This window comes from Hyaena hyaena, unplaced genomic scaffold (assembly GCF_003009895.1).
Source record: "Hyaena hyaena isolate Hyena2069 unplaced genomic scaffold, ASM300989v1 scaffold_54, whole genome shotgun sequence".
NCBI lineage: Eukaryota > Metazoa > Chordata > Mammalia > Carnivora > Hyaenidae > Hyaena > Hyaena hyaena.
Window position 1 is genome coordinate 1,815,825 of NW_024080685.1, and position 15,473 is coordinate 1,831,297.

Consider the following 15,473-nt stretch of genomic DNA (forward strand, 5'->3'; position numbering starts at 1 on the left):
CTGACATGAATTTCTATATCATGTTATTTTAGCCTCATACGGCTCTTAACATTTTCAACTTGTTTTTAGTGTTCTTGGTGTTGATGTCATTAATCTAACTCTTAGGTGTTAAGTTCATTTTAAAATGGAGTCTACTTTATTTTATTTTATTATTATTTTTTAATATAATTTTATTGTCAAGTTTGGCTAACATACAGCGAGTAGAGTGTGCTCTTGGTTTTGGGGGTAGATTCCCATGGTTCATCGCTTACATACAACACTCAGGGCTTATCCCTCAAAGCCCATCACCCATTGCCTCTCTCCCCCATCCCCCGTCAACCTTCTGTTCTCTGTGTTTAAGAGTCTCTTATGGCCTGCTTCCCTCCCTCTCTGTAACTATTTTTTCTCCCTTCACTTCCCCTATAGTCTTTTGTTAAGTTTCTCAAGTTCCACATGTGAATGAAAACATATGATATCTGTCTTTCTCTGACTGACTTGTTTCGCTTAGCATAATACCCTCCAGTTCTCTCCACATTGTTGCAAATGGCAAGATTTCATTCTTTTTCATTGCCAAGTAGTATTCCATTATATATATAAACCACATCTTCTTTCTTCATTCTTCAGTTAATGGACACTTAGGTTCTTTCCATAATTTGGCTATTGTTGAAAGCACTGCTATGAACACTGGGGTACGTGTGCCCCTATGCATCAGCACTCCTGTATCCTTTGGGTAAATTCCTTGTAGTGCTATTTCTGGGTCATAGGGTAATTCTATTTTTAATTTTTTGAGGAATCTATTTGAGCACTATTTTTGAGGGTGGTTGCACCAGTTTGCATTCCCATCAACAGTGCAAGAGGGTTTCTGTTTCAAAATGGAAGCTATTTTAAACACCATCAAACGTGCTGCAGTGTGTAGCCTACTTTCTTGAATACGTCAGGTGCCCAAGATTTGATGAATGAATGAATGAGTGAATGAATGAATGAAATTTCATTAGGTCCACGGAAGCATAGCAGGCATAATTACCATGATGTTAGAGGACGCCATGCTGTGGCTCAGAGAAAGTCTTTGTTCCATGGCTGGTAACCTTAGAGCTCCTAATGGGGTCTCTTTCTACTTTAATTCAATCAAAATCATGTGATAATCCTCACTCAAAAAAAGAATCATTTCTTCTGCTAGTACCCCTATTACAAAAACTACTAAGAAATATATTATGTTGACATTTGTCAAACTATCTGATTTCTTAAGTCAGTTCACTTCTTTTACATACAATCATGGAATAATATCTGTGTGGCTTTGGGCTATGATTCCCAGTTGTATTGCTAGGAAGGTGACTGTGATAAGAACACTAAGTTCTCTGGAAAAGAGTAAGGGATACAGAAGATACATTTTTATGTGTGCCATTCAACGCTACATCATTTGTGTTTTCTATTTTCCCTACATGACTTCCTCTCCTCTGTCACGAGTTTCAAAAGAATGAGACTAAGGCACCCCATGTCTTATTACTGGCAGTGGCAGAACTCTCTGCACGGCGAACAGTGCACATGGCTTCTCAAGAATATATGGATTCCAGTAAAGGATTTTGTTTTAAAAATGAAAACTTGTCGGGGATATCTAAATGCTTAAAGGTATGTACCTTTAGCAACAACGAAAGAACTTATTCAGTTATGGACGAAAAAATGTATTTTCTTTATGTTTCTCTCTCTTTATGCCTCTCTCTTATGACCCTGCTACAGATAAAAGAATCTTTGAAAGAAATTTTCAGTCACATGACTGAATCTTCTTTAATACTGACTTGATTCAGGGCACCTGGATAGGTCAGTAGGTTAAGCGTCAGACTCGTGCTCAGGTCATGATCTCATGGTTTGTGAGTTCAAGCCCCTGGTTGGCTCTGTGCTGACAGCTCAGAGCCTGCAGCCTGCTTCAGGTTCTGTGTCTCCCTCTCTCTCTGCCCCTCCCCAACTCGCACTCTGCCTCTCTGTCTGAAAAATAAACATTAAAAAATTTTAAAAAAAAGACTAGAAACGTTAAAAAAATTTTTTTAATATTGTAGAGGTTTCTTTATGTTTTATTTTACATTATTTAAAGGAACAAGTTAAACCCTGTTCTGAGGCTGATCCCCTTGTTCCTGGGGGAGAATTTTCTTGCCTTCACGTGAACAATTAGATGGCAGGTGACGGACATGCTGTATTACCCTGGGCTTTGTGGTTCAGAAGCCCTTTCATATACCTTATCTCTCCTGACCCTTCTCCCTGCCTTTTGGAGCAGGCAGGGGAAGCTCTCATTATCTTCCCTTTGCAGAGGAGAAAAGTGAAACTCTGGGAATGTCAGTGGCTTGCCTAAGTAAGGTCAAACCATAAAGGGGAAACGGAATCTTCGGACTTTGACCCCAGCACTGTAACTCTCTGAGCAGTAAAAAGGGAAGAATTACAATGTCAAATCTTACTAGGACTTTGGTGAACAAAATACATTTACACTAAATGAAGATGAAATTATAAGTTAAACGTAGTAGTCCTGTGAATGAGGCATTAGGTATAAATACAAATATTATAATATGTAATTTTAATTACCAGGAAATTTTTTTTACAACCAACAGTTCAGCCCCCAGTTAAGTATTGAAAATTTCTGATAAAGTGAACGGATGTAAACTTTAATAATTTTCTGCACTGAGGTAATTGTTCACCAATGTAGGTGTTCAATTATTTAGATTGGCTTTGTGAGTACAGATAATTAAATTCTTTAATTAATTAATTTAAAGTGTTCTTATTTATTGGAGAGAGAGGGGTGGGAGGGGCAGAGAGAGAGGGAAAGAGAGAAAGGATTCCAAGCAGGCTCTATGCTGTCAGAACAGAGTCCGAAGCAGGGCCCAATCTCTTGAACTGTGAGATCATGACCCGAGCCAAGATCGGGAGTTGGACACTTAACTGACTGAGTCACCCAGACACTCCACAGATAATTAAATTCTAAGTACAAGTCCCTTTTTTGGAACAAGTCCCTTTTTTGTTTTTGAATTGAGCCACTGGGCATTAATTTGATGCTGTTACTTCATGCTTGTTTTTCAATATTAGGTTTTTCATTCTGATTTATATGTAGGATCCTATAATATATTCAACAATATGATGTTGAACAAGATTAGATATAAAATTTCATAGTTAAAAGTGTGTGTTCAAGCTGAGTAAACTTGGTCAAGTAACATAATCCTCAGTTTCTTGGAGATAATAATAGCACACCTCTAACTGGCTTGTTGTAAGATTAAAAGAATTGATAATACATGAGGTACTTAGTTTTTGCATATGTTAAATTTGAAATAAATTTGAACTATGGTCTTTTTATAAATTTATTATGTCACTGTTTAATTTCAATATTGTCTTGATGAAGACACTATATACAAAATTTAAATCCCTTTTTGGAAAAATTACCCTAATATTATAATTGTTATAAACCTTATCAAAATTACTTAAAGCTGTGCATAAAGTATTATAAAAATTGGTTCCTACAAAATGATTATGACTTAGAAGGGTGATGGTGTTACTGGATTTTACATGCATGAGGCATCAATCTGATCAGAAAAGTACGTTTTGCATTTACAATTTCCTTGCTGTCTGGCTTTAGTAATATGTTAATTACATATGTTAACTGTTAAAGGTGGAGAAGAAACTTTAATAATATCAGATGTGGTTGCTTGTAATATGAAAACTGGAAAAGCATGTCTTTGCAGATTGAAATCTAAAGAAAAACGAAAGTTTGGATTGCGTGTAATTGTTTTCTCTAAAGAATCCTGAACTGCATATAGTTTGCTTACATTTTATTCTGTCGTGTGTGTGTGTGTGTGTGTGTGTGTGAGAGAGAGAGAGAGAGAGAGAGACAGACAGACAGACAGAGACACAGACAGAGAGAGAGGGAGGGAGGGAAGGAGGGAAAGTGAATATGTGTAAAGAGAAAGTGAATTTTTCTAGTGTGACTTACTTTGACTTACTCACTAAAAGTATTGGAAAGCCACTCTATTCAAAACAAATGTAATGGGATGAAATTTTAAGTAATTTTAAGTAACAAATTTTAAATAATGAAAAAGCTTTAAAATGACTATTAGGATTAATTCAATAGAACATCAAAAACAGATAAACCAAAGAAATGCTCACAAGGCACAACTGGGGTGAAGCATGATTTCATTTGGGACCTCACTATGCTACTTTGTGGTTTTTTCACAGAAGTTTGGCTCCATCAGAGGAATGAGAAAGATGGCTTCCTCCTTGAAATGATATCTTCGCTGCAGGAAGCCAGGTGCTTCCAGAAAAGCAGTAAGTAATAGAACTGCAGGTAGGAATGAAGCTGATGACGTAGCAGCTTTGATAAGGTTCAGGAGTTGATCCCATAGTTGTTAGGAACTTGAAGAGGTGAGAGAAGACAGGACTGCAAACAGAGAGGAATTTCATGTTGAAACACATGGGTGGGACCATGTTGAGTGATGTGGAAGTCAACATTATTATGGTAACATGAGCAGGTGACTGACATGAAATGGGTATTGAGATCTCCACATGGAAAATGTTGGGGAGCTCAGAGACCTGTGTGTCAGAAGGATAAGTAATGCTGAGAGCCAACTGGCCAAGCATATTGATTGCGATTGGAGCACAGTGAAATACAAAAACAGGTGCTGCTGGTATCATTGAGGATGGTGAGAATACTTTGAAAGTCAGTAAAACATACTTATGAGCACAACCACCATTTTGCCCTAACGTACATATTAATGGGTGGCAACCCTGTGGAGCTCAGAAAGAGGAGACAGCCGTGTATGAAAACTCTCCCACTTAGTCACTTTTCATTGTTCGCTTGACCTCTCTACATTTGCTTTCTTCATTGGTGCTCTAGTGCATGTTTATAAAGATTTTTCAAATTCCTATATGAAGAATATATCAGAGGAAAGGGAAAAAAGTGGGACGTGATTGCAGTCTTCTAGAGAGCAGATCAGGTGGCTTGAGTTATGATGGTGAGAGTAGAATGGAGAGAAAGTGTGTATTATAGATAGATTTTGAAAATAGAAGACATAGAGACAGAGAAGACATAATCAAGGTAAATTTCCAGATTTCTGTTGCCCTTTATTCAGAATGCCAAGAGAAGGAATAAATTTTAAAATGAACTTTTAAAAGTTCATTTCCAGGCATATTGTATTAGAAACACGGAAATAGAGATGTTTAATTAGGAAATAGACTATCATGATTTTGGTAGTCAGAATAGTAGTCTAGGCTCAACATGAAACTATGAAATTTGTTATTCTCTAGATAGTGTTTTAAACCATAAGGATAGGGGTGCCTGCGTGGCTCAGTCAGTTAAGTGTCCAACTTTAGCTCAGGTCATGATCTTATGGTTTGTGGATTCGAGCCCCGAGTCGGGCTCTGTGCTGGCAGCTAGCTCAGAGCCTGGAGCCTGGAACCTGGAACCTGTCTTCAGACTCTGTATTTCCCTCTCTCTCTGATCCTCCCCTGCTTGCGCTGTCTCTCTCTGACTCTCAAAAATGAATAAAAAACATTAGAAAAATAAATAAATAAACCATAAGGATAGATGGAATCACTAGGGAAAGAGTGTAAGGAGAGAGAGGAGAAGCCAGGACAAAGTCCTTAGGAATCAGAACACCTGGAGCTGAGGAAGGTGATGAGCAAAGTCCTCTAAGGATGAGTGAACAAAGGGGTGAAAAGCAAGCCAGACAAGCATGGTATTCTGGAAGTCAAGAGGGGAGAGTGTTTCAGGTCAAATGTCGTGGGTAAGTCCAATATGATGAACTCAGGGAAGGGTAAATGGTTTTGATGAGCTTGGTGTGAGTTGTTCTGCAGACAGATTATTTAAATTATACCATTTCCCATTGAATAAAACCTTAACACGTTGCCTTCATGTTTCCAGCTAAAGGCTGGAGTGAATCCCTACAACAATTGAATACTCAGAAAATTTTGCTTGAGTTGCATATCTATCCTCAACCTCCCTTAGTTTGCTCATTTACTTCCAGTCTACAGTCAGATGATTAGGTAGATCACCAGTAAAGAGCTGGGCTGCTGGCCTGTGTGCTCTCCATCCCTGAATCTCCACAGAGGAGTTTCTGCTTAAAGAGCTTCTTCTACTTTATGACTAAAGTTGAAATATTTCAAGGAATAAGTCACACAGTGATCCTTTCCCCTTAGATACCTGCCCTTCGTTGCCCTATTTACTATAATAACCCAATATGCATAACCTAAGAAGAATGGAATGCTGTATTGATGAAAATGGTAAAAAGAACTAACACTTTGGTAGCACTTATGTGCCAGACTGTGTTCCAAGTGCTTTGTATACATGAACTCTTTTGGTTTTTACAATGAATCTGTGAGAGAGTGAGTTCTCTTATTATTTCCAGTTTACACTTGAGGACACTCAATCCCAAAGAGATTAAATAACTAGCATAAGTTTAGCTATACAACTCAAGGCTCTTAGCTATTAGCATGCACACACACACACACACACACACACAGAGGCACATACACACTTCTTAAGTGAGTTCAAAGTAAACTTATAAAAGAGAACCAATGAACCTAAGAGCAGGAATTTAAAAAAAAATTTACAATATTTATTCATTTTTGAGAGACAGAGAGTAAGCAGGGGAGGGACAGAGAGAGTGAAAGAGAGAAGGAGACACAGAATCTGAAGCAGGCTCCAGGCTCTGAACTGTCAGCACAGAGCCCAACGTGGGCCTCGAACTCACGAACCATGAGATCATGACCTGAGCAGAAGTCAGACACTTAACCGACTGAGCCACCCAGGTGCCCTAGTAGGGCTTTTAAATCACAGTGAACTAGCAGTAACTGGCTCCTCACGTACCTATGAGGACAATGTATGAAAATAAATCTGAGTAAGAGCTGGATTCTGGGCCTCCTTCTGGGACTCACCCCAACACATCTCCGAAACTCATTACAGGAAATTCCTAAGTATAAAGGTGGCTCCAGTATTATGAGCTCTTAAGGTAGCAAACCAAGGATAAGTGCATACATTCGGTCATAATGGCAATCTTCAATCTGGGTATGAAGTTCAACTGAGTGGGAGCCGAAGATGATCTTGCCAGAGGAGCAGGCTTTTAATTTCACCCTGCCCTCTTTGTTATGGAAATGTCTTGTGCCTTCTGGTGTGTGCCATTCAGTGTGTTACCTCCTGGTGTTATCAGGTATGTTTAATTAGTAAAAGTCTCAATGAAACACATAAATAACATAAATGTTGCTGAGTTGTAACCTCACAAATTCTACCTTCTCACAGATGCCATTTCATATTTTGCTACCATTTGACATGTGTATTGAGATAAAAGTCCTAAGTAACATGAACTGAAAGACGCTTTGTAGTTATTACGCTGAGGAAAGCTATTTTGGTTCTACGCCTTCTATCCAACAATTGTCAAAAGTAGATGAGAAAACATAGTTATTTTTCCTTCTTTCATTTATTCTTTCATTCAATAATCACTTATTAATGCCTACTATATTTCAGAACTTGAAGCACAATAATGAACAATAAAATTTTTGCTTGCCAAGACCTCGTTTGGGAGAGATCTTTGGAGAGAGACGAATGATCAGTCCACATTAGCATGGTGTGGTGAGTTTGGTATAAACACGAGTTGCTATGTGAGCATCTGGGAAGCCACTGGCTTATTTGAAATAGGCGGCATTAAAAAAAAAATCCTCTCTCTCTTTACCCCTCGTGAGTGTGACTTTTCTCCTGAGGAATGTTTATTTTAAAGCACTTCAGCCTATCTTTACCCTTCAGGCCTCTGAAGCTTTAACTACTGCCCAGGACTGCAGGAAAGCGTGCATTTTTCTGGAGTCATCCATGGAGTGCATGAAACCCTTAAATGGGTTTATTTATTTATTATTTGTGTATTTATTTATTAAGATTTAGAACATTTTAGTGACAAATTCAGATGTTGTAGAGGGGATGAAACGTTGGGGGACCCTTTCAAGAAAAATAATACAAAATTACAAATGTAAAATTATCTATGAAAGTTATGATTATTCAGAATGAGAACACAATATTCATACTCATTAACTACATGATATACTTCCTAATACTTGTTTTCAACCATTTTTGGCTATAGTTTTCAATCATTTCTTCATGTGACAGCTGCAGTTTCTCATCTCTAATATCATTGAGTGTAATTCTCCTAGTTTAGAGGTCTTCAACATAGAGAGGAGGCTATCAGAGCATAAGAATGAAAATGCTGTCTGTAACTGACCTCATTTACTGCCCCAGGAATGCTTCCACTGGTGAGGCAGCCCAGAGAAACCAACTCTTCTTTGAGTATCAGTAAAATTCAGAAGTTTATAACACTATGCATTCACTCTCTCCATTTCTCAGCTACTGTCCTGGATGTTTTGCATGGATAATTCACTTAAACCTTATTGTAACTCTGGGAGGTTGACGTCATTAAAATGGTTTATGATGTGTAAACTAAGGCCTGGAAAGAGCTTTGCCCAAGGTCACACAGCTGGTAAGTGGATGAGCCAGGTATTAAACCCAGTTAGATCAATTCTAGAGATAGAGCACTTAACACCCATATTTACTTTTTATGAAAGTGAGCACAAGACAGAGATGAAGATGCTTCCTGCTTCTCAAAGACCCAGTCCTACATTGCCATGGGTTTCACTCTGAGGGAAGAGTGAGTGAAGAAATGATAGAAACTTCAGATACAATGAAAAAGAGTAGCTTATGCCCCCCATCTGCATTGGAACCACAAGGAGATGACTTCACAAGGTGTCCTGCTCCAGTGGGGTTGGTGGCAGCAGAGAGGAAACAGCCCCATGGTGTTCTGTCAGAAAGTACTTTAGGTGGCACCATCTTGGTTCCCAACATCCCAACATCCATGTGTGTTCTCACCACAAGAAGCTACCTCAGCTATCATAGATTCCAGCTGTGGATGCCTGTGCTTTCGAAGGGTTAAGAGCGACTCCACACATCAGCGCCAACAGCAGCAGGCACCGAGGCCAAAACTCAAGGATATCCCATCAGAGGCCAATAGTGACCAAGGCATTGGGCCTATTCTTGGAAGGAAAAGAACGAGTACAGACACCAAAATAAATAGCCACATATTTCAGAAGATATGATAAACCAACTTCTCTACCTACCATTGTCACGAACTTTCTAATGATACTTTTGACTTTTGAGAGGAACCTAATAATTTTCGGCTTGGAAAATTTCAACCCTATAAATACCCTTCCTACCAGCACCTGCAGATCTAGCACTTGTATAAATACATTTCCAAGATTAGTGGCAAGTGGCTGCTTTAAAAGGTGGATAGCATGTGGTGTGTGGCTGTTCACCCAGGGTTAGTCTTATGATTTGTAGAGTAAGTATTAGGATAAATTACCCATTCAGTCTCTTAAGGAAATCATGACTTCCCATGAACATTCTTTTGTTTATAAGATTTCATAAGTTGAGCATTCAGGGTATTTCTAGAAGAAAGGAGAAGATAGAGGCATCAAACTTGGGAACTCCAAAGGAGCTTTGGTCAGTATGATTCTCTGAGTCAGGCTCATTCTCTCTGTGTGAAAGACAACAAATTCTTTCACTAAAGCCTTTGATCCCTTTATGTTTCGTTGTTCATTCTACTGATTGTGCTAGAAACAAGTTTCACTTCAGATATAATAGTTAATGACAGAGGCTAGAAAAGGAAGTGGGTGTGGAGCAGTAGACTTAATGACAAGCGCGTTGGTTGCTATTTATAGCATTTGTTAAACTTTCATCTCTTCAAATTGCTATTTTCATGCAGCAAACTTTAATCTCTCAGGCAACAGGGTAAGCAATGTGAGATTAGAGTTGGAAGTAATTTCTGGCATTAGGAAAATATGTAATGACTAAGAAAAATACCTTCTTCACCTTGAAGTGTCACCAGTTACCAACGAGGATAGGAAAATAAACATTCACAAGTAATCTTGTAGTGATCAGTGTGGGAAAATGGTTAACTTGAAGACTGATGCTATATGATAAAATGTGAATATGGAATAAAAAGACCCTTAAAAAGACTTAGGGGTATTTTATGAAAAAGAACTTGTCAGAAAACCCTTTCCCCATATCTAATAAGAAAACATTGGTGGGGCACCTGGGTGACTCAGTAGGTTACGCGTCTGACTTCAGCTCAGGTCATGATATCATGGCTCCTGAATTTGAGCCCCAAGTTGGGTGAGCTCAAGCCCCACTTTGAGAGAGAATGAGCCCCACTTCGGGCTCTACACTGACAGTGCAGGGCCTGCGTGGGTTCTCTCTCTCCTTCCCTCCATCTCTCTCTATGCTCTTCATGAGATTTTCTCTATCTTCCTCTCTGCCCCTTGCTCACTTGCACCCTCTCTCTCTCTCTCAAAAATAACAAATAAATAAAAAATGTTGACCCTCACCTTGCCTGCTCTTCCATTGCAAAGACTGATTTCCTTCTCTTGTTAGACTTAAAATTCTTTGTTCACTGGAACTTTTATTTGCAACTTTCTGGACTTACTCCAGTCTGTGCACAGAACATGTGCACACTTATGTAAGATAGTGTTGCTAAGAAAATTTGGATGAGTTGATCCTAATATAGCTTGTCTACTGACTTGAGTACATTTTACAAACTGGTGGCAGACAAATTGTAGAATGAGGCTAGGAAACTCGAGGAATGAATATGGGAAAGAACTGCAGTGGCTAAGAGCTGGAGGGAGTCAGACAACCATCCTCTCCGGTGAAGCCAGGGTATAGGTTGGGACTGGAAGCTAAGTGATTTTGTTGAAATCATCTGAAATGTGGTGGCATTGACTCCTAAGAATCTAGAGGTTTAAGTAACTGAAATATTATTTTATTTACAGGTCTAGCTCAAAACCCAGTTACAACATAAATTATTGCGTGTGACCAAGACCCTTATGATGCAGAGAATATTGTAAATAAAACATGAGAAATAATGAAGATACTAGCCCTGAGTCCCTCTCTACTAGCAATAGGAAATGTTCACCATCCAATATAGATGAGTTGAAAAATTCTGGTGCTCTCTCTTTGCCCTTCCCTTTACACCAGATAGCATCATCCTGAGAGCTGCAATCCTTCGTAACTATTTATCTTCCTTATGACTATGCTATCATGTATTTCATGCAAGGACTAACAAGTGGATAAGAAATATACTTATATCTATTTTTATTACATTAAGGTCACAGATATGTATTACTCACCTACTATGTATAACCTTCTATGGCAAAAGCTGAGGACACAGTACATTTAAGGACTGGCTTTACCCTTTTGGAAATAAGATTATCTGAAAAAAAAAAATGACTGACACTACAAGGTCAACAATCTCTGGCAGACAAGGAATAAGAACTAAGAACACTGAGTGATGTAAGAGGTCAAGGGACGGTGAGCTCATTAGGTTGGGATATGCAAGGAAGACTTCCTGGAAAGGGTGTGGTTTGAGCTGGACTTTGTAAAATGAGCACAAGTTTAGTAGGTAAAGAGAAGGCAAGAAAGTTTTCCAAACAAAGGGAACAGAGCATATTCCAGTAGGGATTCTTTAGAGAAATCCATTTCAAGCTGTATTTAGAAACAACCTCCTTCCTGAATTAAAAATTTATTAGCCCAGGTATTGAAAAGTCTAGGAGTAGCTCCAGCTTTGATATGACTGAAACAAATGCCCAAACACCATTGTGCATTGTCCTCATTCTCTGGTAAGTTCTCCTTTACAGGAGGGAATGGAAGCTCCAGATACATATCCTGCCAACTCAGCAATCTCACAGAAAGTGGACATATGCATATGTCCTGGGGTTGAGTCCCCTCAGCCTGACTTGAGATAAACCTTTCTCTGAGCCAGTCATTGAGGCCAAAATGGCAGACTATTTTTTGCCTGCTCTAGGTGATGAGCCACTGGAATTGGGTTATAAACAAGTGGGGACTGGCGGTGGGAGAATAGTACCATGTTCACCTAATAGATGATGAGTCAGATAGAGATATCCGGCAAGGAAAGATCAGAGAGGTATTCCTGGAAGGAGAAATGGATGCATAGAGTCAGAAATCACGATGGTATAGACAAATATTCAGAAGTGAGAGACAGGTCAATGTTTACACCCACCTAGATGTCCGTAAATATGAGCACAAACGTCATGAGAATAAATTACTGTGTTTTCAGATGTTTGCCTTATTTGGCATCTGTTTTTCAAGTGATCCCCCAACCCAGGCTTTGAAAAACATTTAACTTACGAATGATGTGTAGTGCTCATTCTCTTCCTCTTATCTTTGACTGTTATTTTATACTACTACTAAAAAAAAAAAGTAAGCTGGGAAGTGGAGCAAAGCAAGGGATGTTCCCTGTTGCTCATGACAGAGTATTAAGAAATCTTTTCTTGGGAATTCCCCATGTTTCAGATAGAATAGAAATTAAGTGGCTGATTCACTCCATTAACAATAGGGAGAATGTTCTGAAGTGCCAATCCATCCTAACCCCAACAGATCCTCCCTAATGCCTGTTCTTGCAAAAGGCCTCTGAAACTTCAGAGGTGTTTACTGACATTTGTTCTCACTAAATGCTAACACTCTCCTGTCACGATGCTTTGCTTCTGTCCTATACGTGTTGGCATACTTTGTCTTTATGCACCATCAATAGCATCTCAGTAACACGGACTACTCAATTCAGGTGACATTTCATGGTTGGATTTTTGTTGTTGTTACTTTCAAAGTCTACTTTTTTAGCATTTCAAATTCCCAGCAATTTAGCCTAGTATACATATCAGTAAGTAGAAACTGTGGTTGAGGATGTGTTTTCATAACACATAATTATGACCACTCAAAAATCCTTTCAAAGCCCTAGTTCATTGAGCAGACTTCAGTGCCTCTTGACAGCAAAATACAGTGAATGCTTTCCCTCAGATGGATTTTTCATCCCTTTTGGAATCTAATGAACTTGATCACTTGTTTCTGACTCAAGTTTTTCCTTTATGTTTATATTTACAGAGCCTGGTATTAAATCTAAACCTAACCTCCGAATCACTTTAATCTCCTTATTTCAGTCTTCAACCTTCATTGTCCACTAGGATCTTAATATTTTATTGGACAGTAGATATCTCTAAAACTTTTTGAAAACTATGGCCTCTCTCCACAGAAAAAGGACATATAAACATCAAATATTGCTGACAGTTGTAGAAGGTTCTGTTACCCACCAATCCTGTACAAGTCTTCTACTGGGGAACACCTGCCTCTGATGCTGACAGTTGAAAACAAATCTGTATTCTATTTTCCATTTCAGGTACCTTTTCCAAAGGATACCTATGACTGCTTTATTTATCTCCTCCTTTGGCTGACCTAGTCCTTATCACCCCTCAGACAATAGAAGAGACCACAGAGAAAGAAGAGTACAGTGAATCATTTCTCTCTTCCTGCTAATCCTATTGTGGGATAAAAGGCTGCTCTGGACCCCACTCACTGAATTAGCAATGCCTGCTGAAAACAAAACAAAACAACAACCAGCCAACTGTCTGCTGACACATGAAAAGTACTGGATTGGATACTCAAGATCTAACCAAATCTTAGGGACACACCAAAAGGCTGGCCTTCCCTACCATTCATCAGATATTTCTTGGGTATCTTCTATGACCAAAACACTTAGTGTGCTTTAGTCAGATTCATCAGTGACTTGGGCAGTGCCTCCCAAATAAAAGGCACTCAATACATATTTGTTAAAAATGAATAATAACTAACATTTATTGGGCAGTTATTACGTGCCAGGAGGTTTAATTCTCAAAACAACTATGTGACGGATGTATCGTTAACTACATTGTGCAAGTGAGAAAACAGGCCCACAGAGGTTCGGTAACTTGACTCACATTATGAAGCTATGAGGCTGGATTTGTGCCGTGTATCCACTACATTCTACTCCTTCAATTTATTGTGGTAGGCATGACAGTTTAATCTTGTCCAAGAGATGACCAAGTCTAGGTTCAGATCTTATGAATAACTTAGCTCAGAAGAACATGCGGTACAGAGCCTGGATTAGGCCCAAGTTTGACTAATTTCAAAACCTGAGCTGTTTGGTGACATCACTGCTATGTTATAGCATGAATCCCCTCTACACACCGTCTTTCCCCCTAACTTCTGGTCCCTCTGCTGTCCCACAGCCATGTATCTGGACCTGCCGCTTTATCACTATAGAGTGAGGGCACCAAAGCCTACAAAGAAAAGGCTTTCAGTTTTGAGTCAAAGGCCCACAAAAATGCTGCAGAATTTCAGATCTCACTCAGTATAACTTCTTATCTGTCAGTACTTAGATATTTTGAACTTAGTTCAAACTTAGTGAAGTTGTAGTTCTCTGAAAAATCCATCACAGAAGTTTGAGAGACATGGAGATGAAGGAGGGAAAAAGCAAGCTTCTTAAGTTTCTTTCATTTTATTAATTATTCCTCACAGGTTTCATATTTATTGTTTCTGAAAGCTTGCCAGTGGGGTCATCCACTTCCCTTCATCTAGAGGGGCAGGTGGTGGGGCACCTGGGTGGCTCAGTGGGTTAAGTGACCAACTCTTGGTTTCTGCTCTGGTCAAGATCCCATAGTTTGTAAGATCAAGCCTCATGTTGGGTTCCATGCTGACAACACCTAGCCCGTTTGGGATTCTCTCCGCCCCTTTCCTGCCTCTCAAAATAAATAAACTTAAAAAAAAAAAATAGAGGAGTATTTTCCTACAGCCAATCCATCTTATGACAGGCTTTATGTGAGAAATACCATCTACTCTATTCTATGTAGTTGATCTCTTCATCCTCTTATTTCCCTCATGTTCTCTAATTATGAGTTGATGTCACTGTCTAGAGCAAGACCTGTCAAAATTTAACTATTGGGACAGCTGGGTGATCCAGTCAGTTGAGCATCTGACTTTGGCTCAGGTCATGATCTCACAGTTCATGAGCTCAAGCCCTACATCAGACTCACTGCTGTCAACAGCCTGGAGCCTGCTATAGATCCTCTGGCCCTCTCTGTCTCTGCACCGCCACACCTTGTGCTCTCTTTCTCTTGAAAATAAATTTAAAAAACCATTTAACAAATTAAAAATAAACTGTTAAAAACTGTAGTTTCTGGCTGGCATCATGTTTCACATGTATCATGTGAGGCCTGAATTTCAAGATAGATTCCTAATAATGATGGCAAGCCAGGCCTGTCCTGGCTTACAGATTTACACAGGAATTTGAAGGAATTATTAGCTGACAAGGAACCAGCCTCACCATTTGGGAGCTGAAAGTCTAATCTCACACCCATGTAGACAGAGACAAGCACAAAGGAAAATAAATACAATCAAGCAATAAATACACTGAGCAGATCCTTATTCGCCAAGAGAAATAAACATTTGCTCTGTGAGACAATCTTTTCCCTTTCTGGGAAAATGGAAACACCATCATTCCTGTAACTGCACACCCCCAGGCAGCACGTTTATTTCACGTCTCTAGACTCCAATATCTTCAGTTATTAAAAGAAAGTTTTCCAAGAAAATATGTGTGTTTGCAGGTGACAGT

General features: G+C 39.1%; 1 long non-coding RNA gene across 1 annotated transcript; it reads left to right on the forward strand.

Moving 5' to 3' along the window:
- Positions 1-1,385: 1,385 nt before the first annotated feature.
- Positions 1,386-7,606, forward strand: LOC120231059. The gene is made up of 3 exons (XR_005528253.1): positions 1,386-1,605; positions 4,186-4,275; positions 7,469-7,606. It is a non-coding gene; the product is annotated as an uncharacterized LOC120231059 (long non-coding RNA).
- Positions 7,607-15,473: the final 7,867 nt, after the last annotated feature.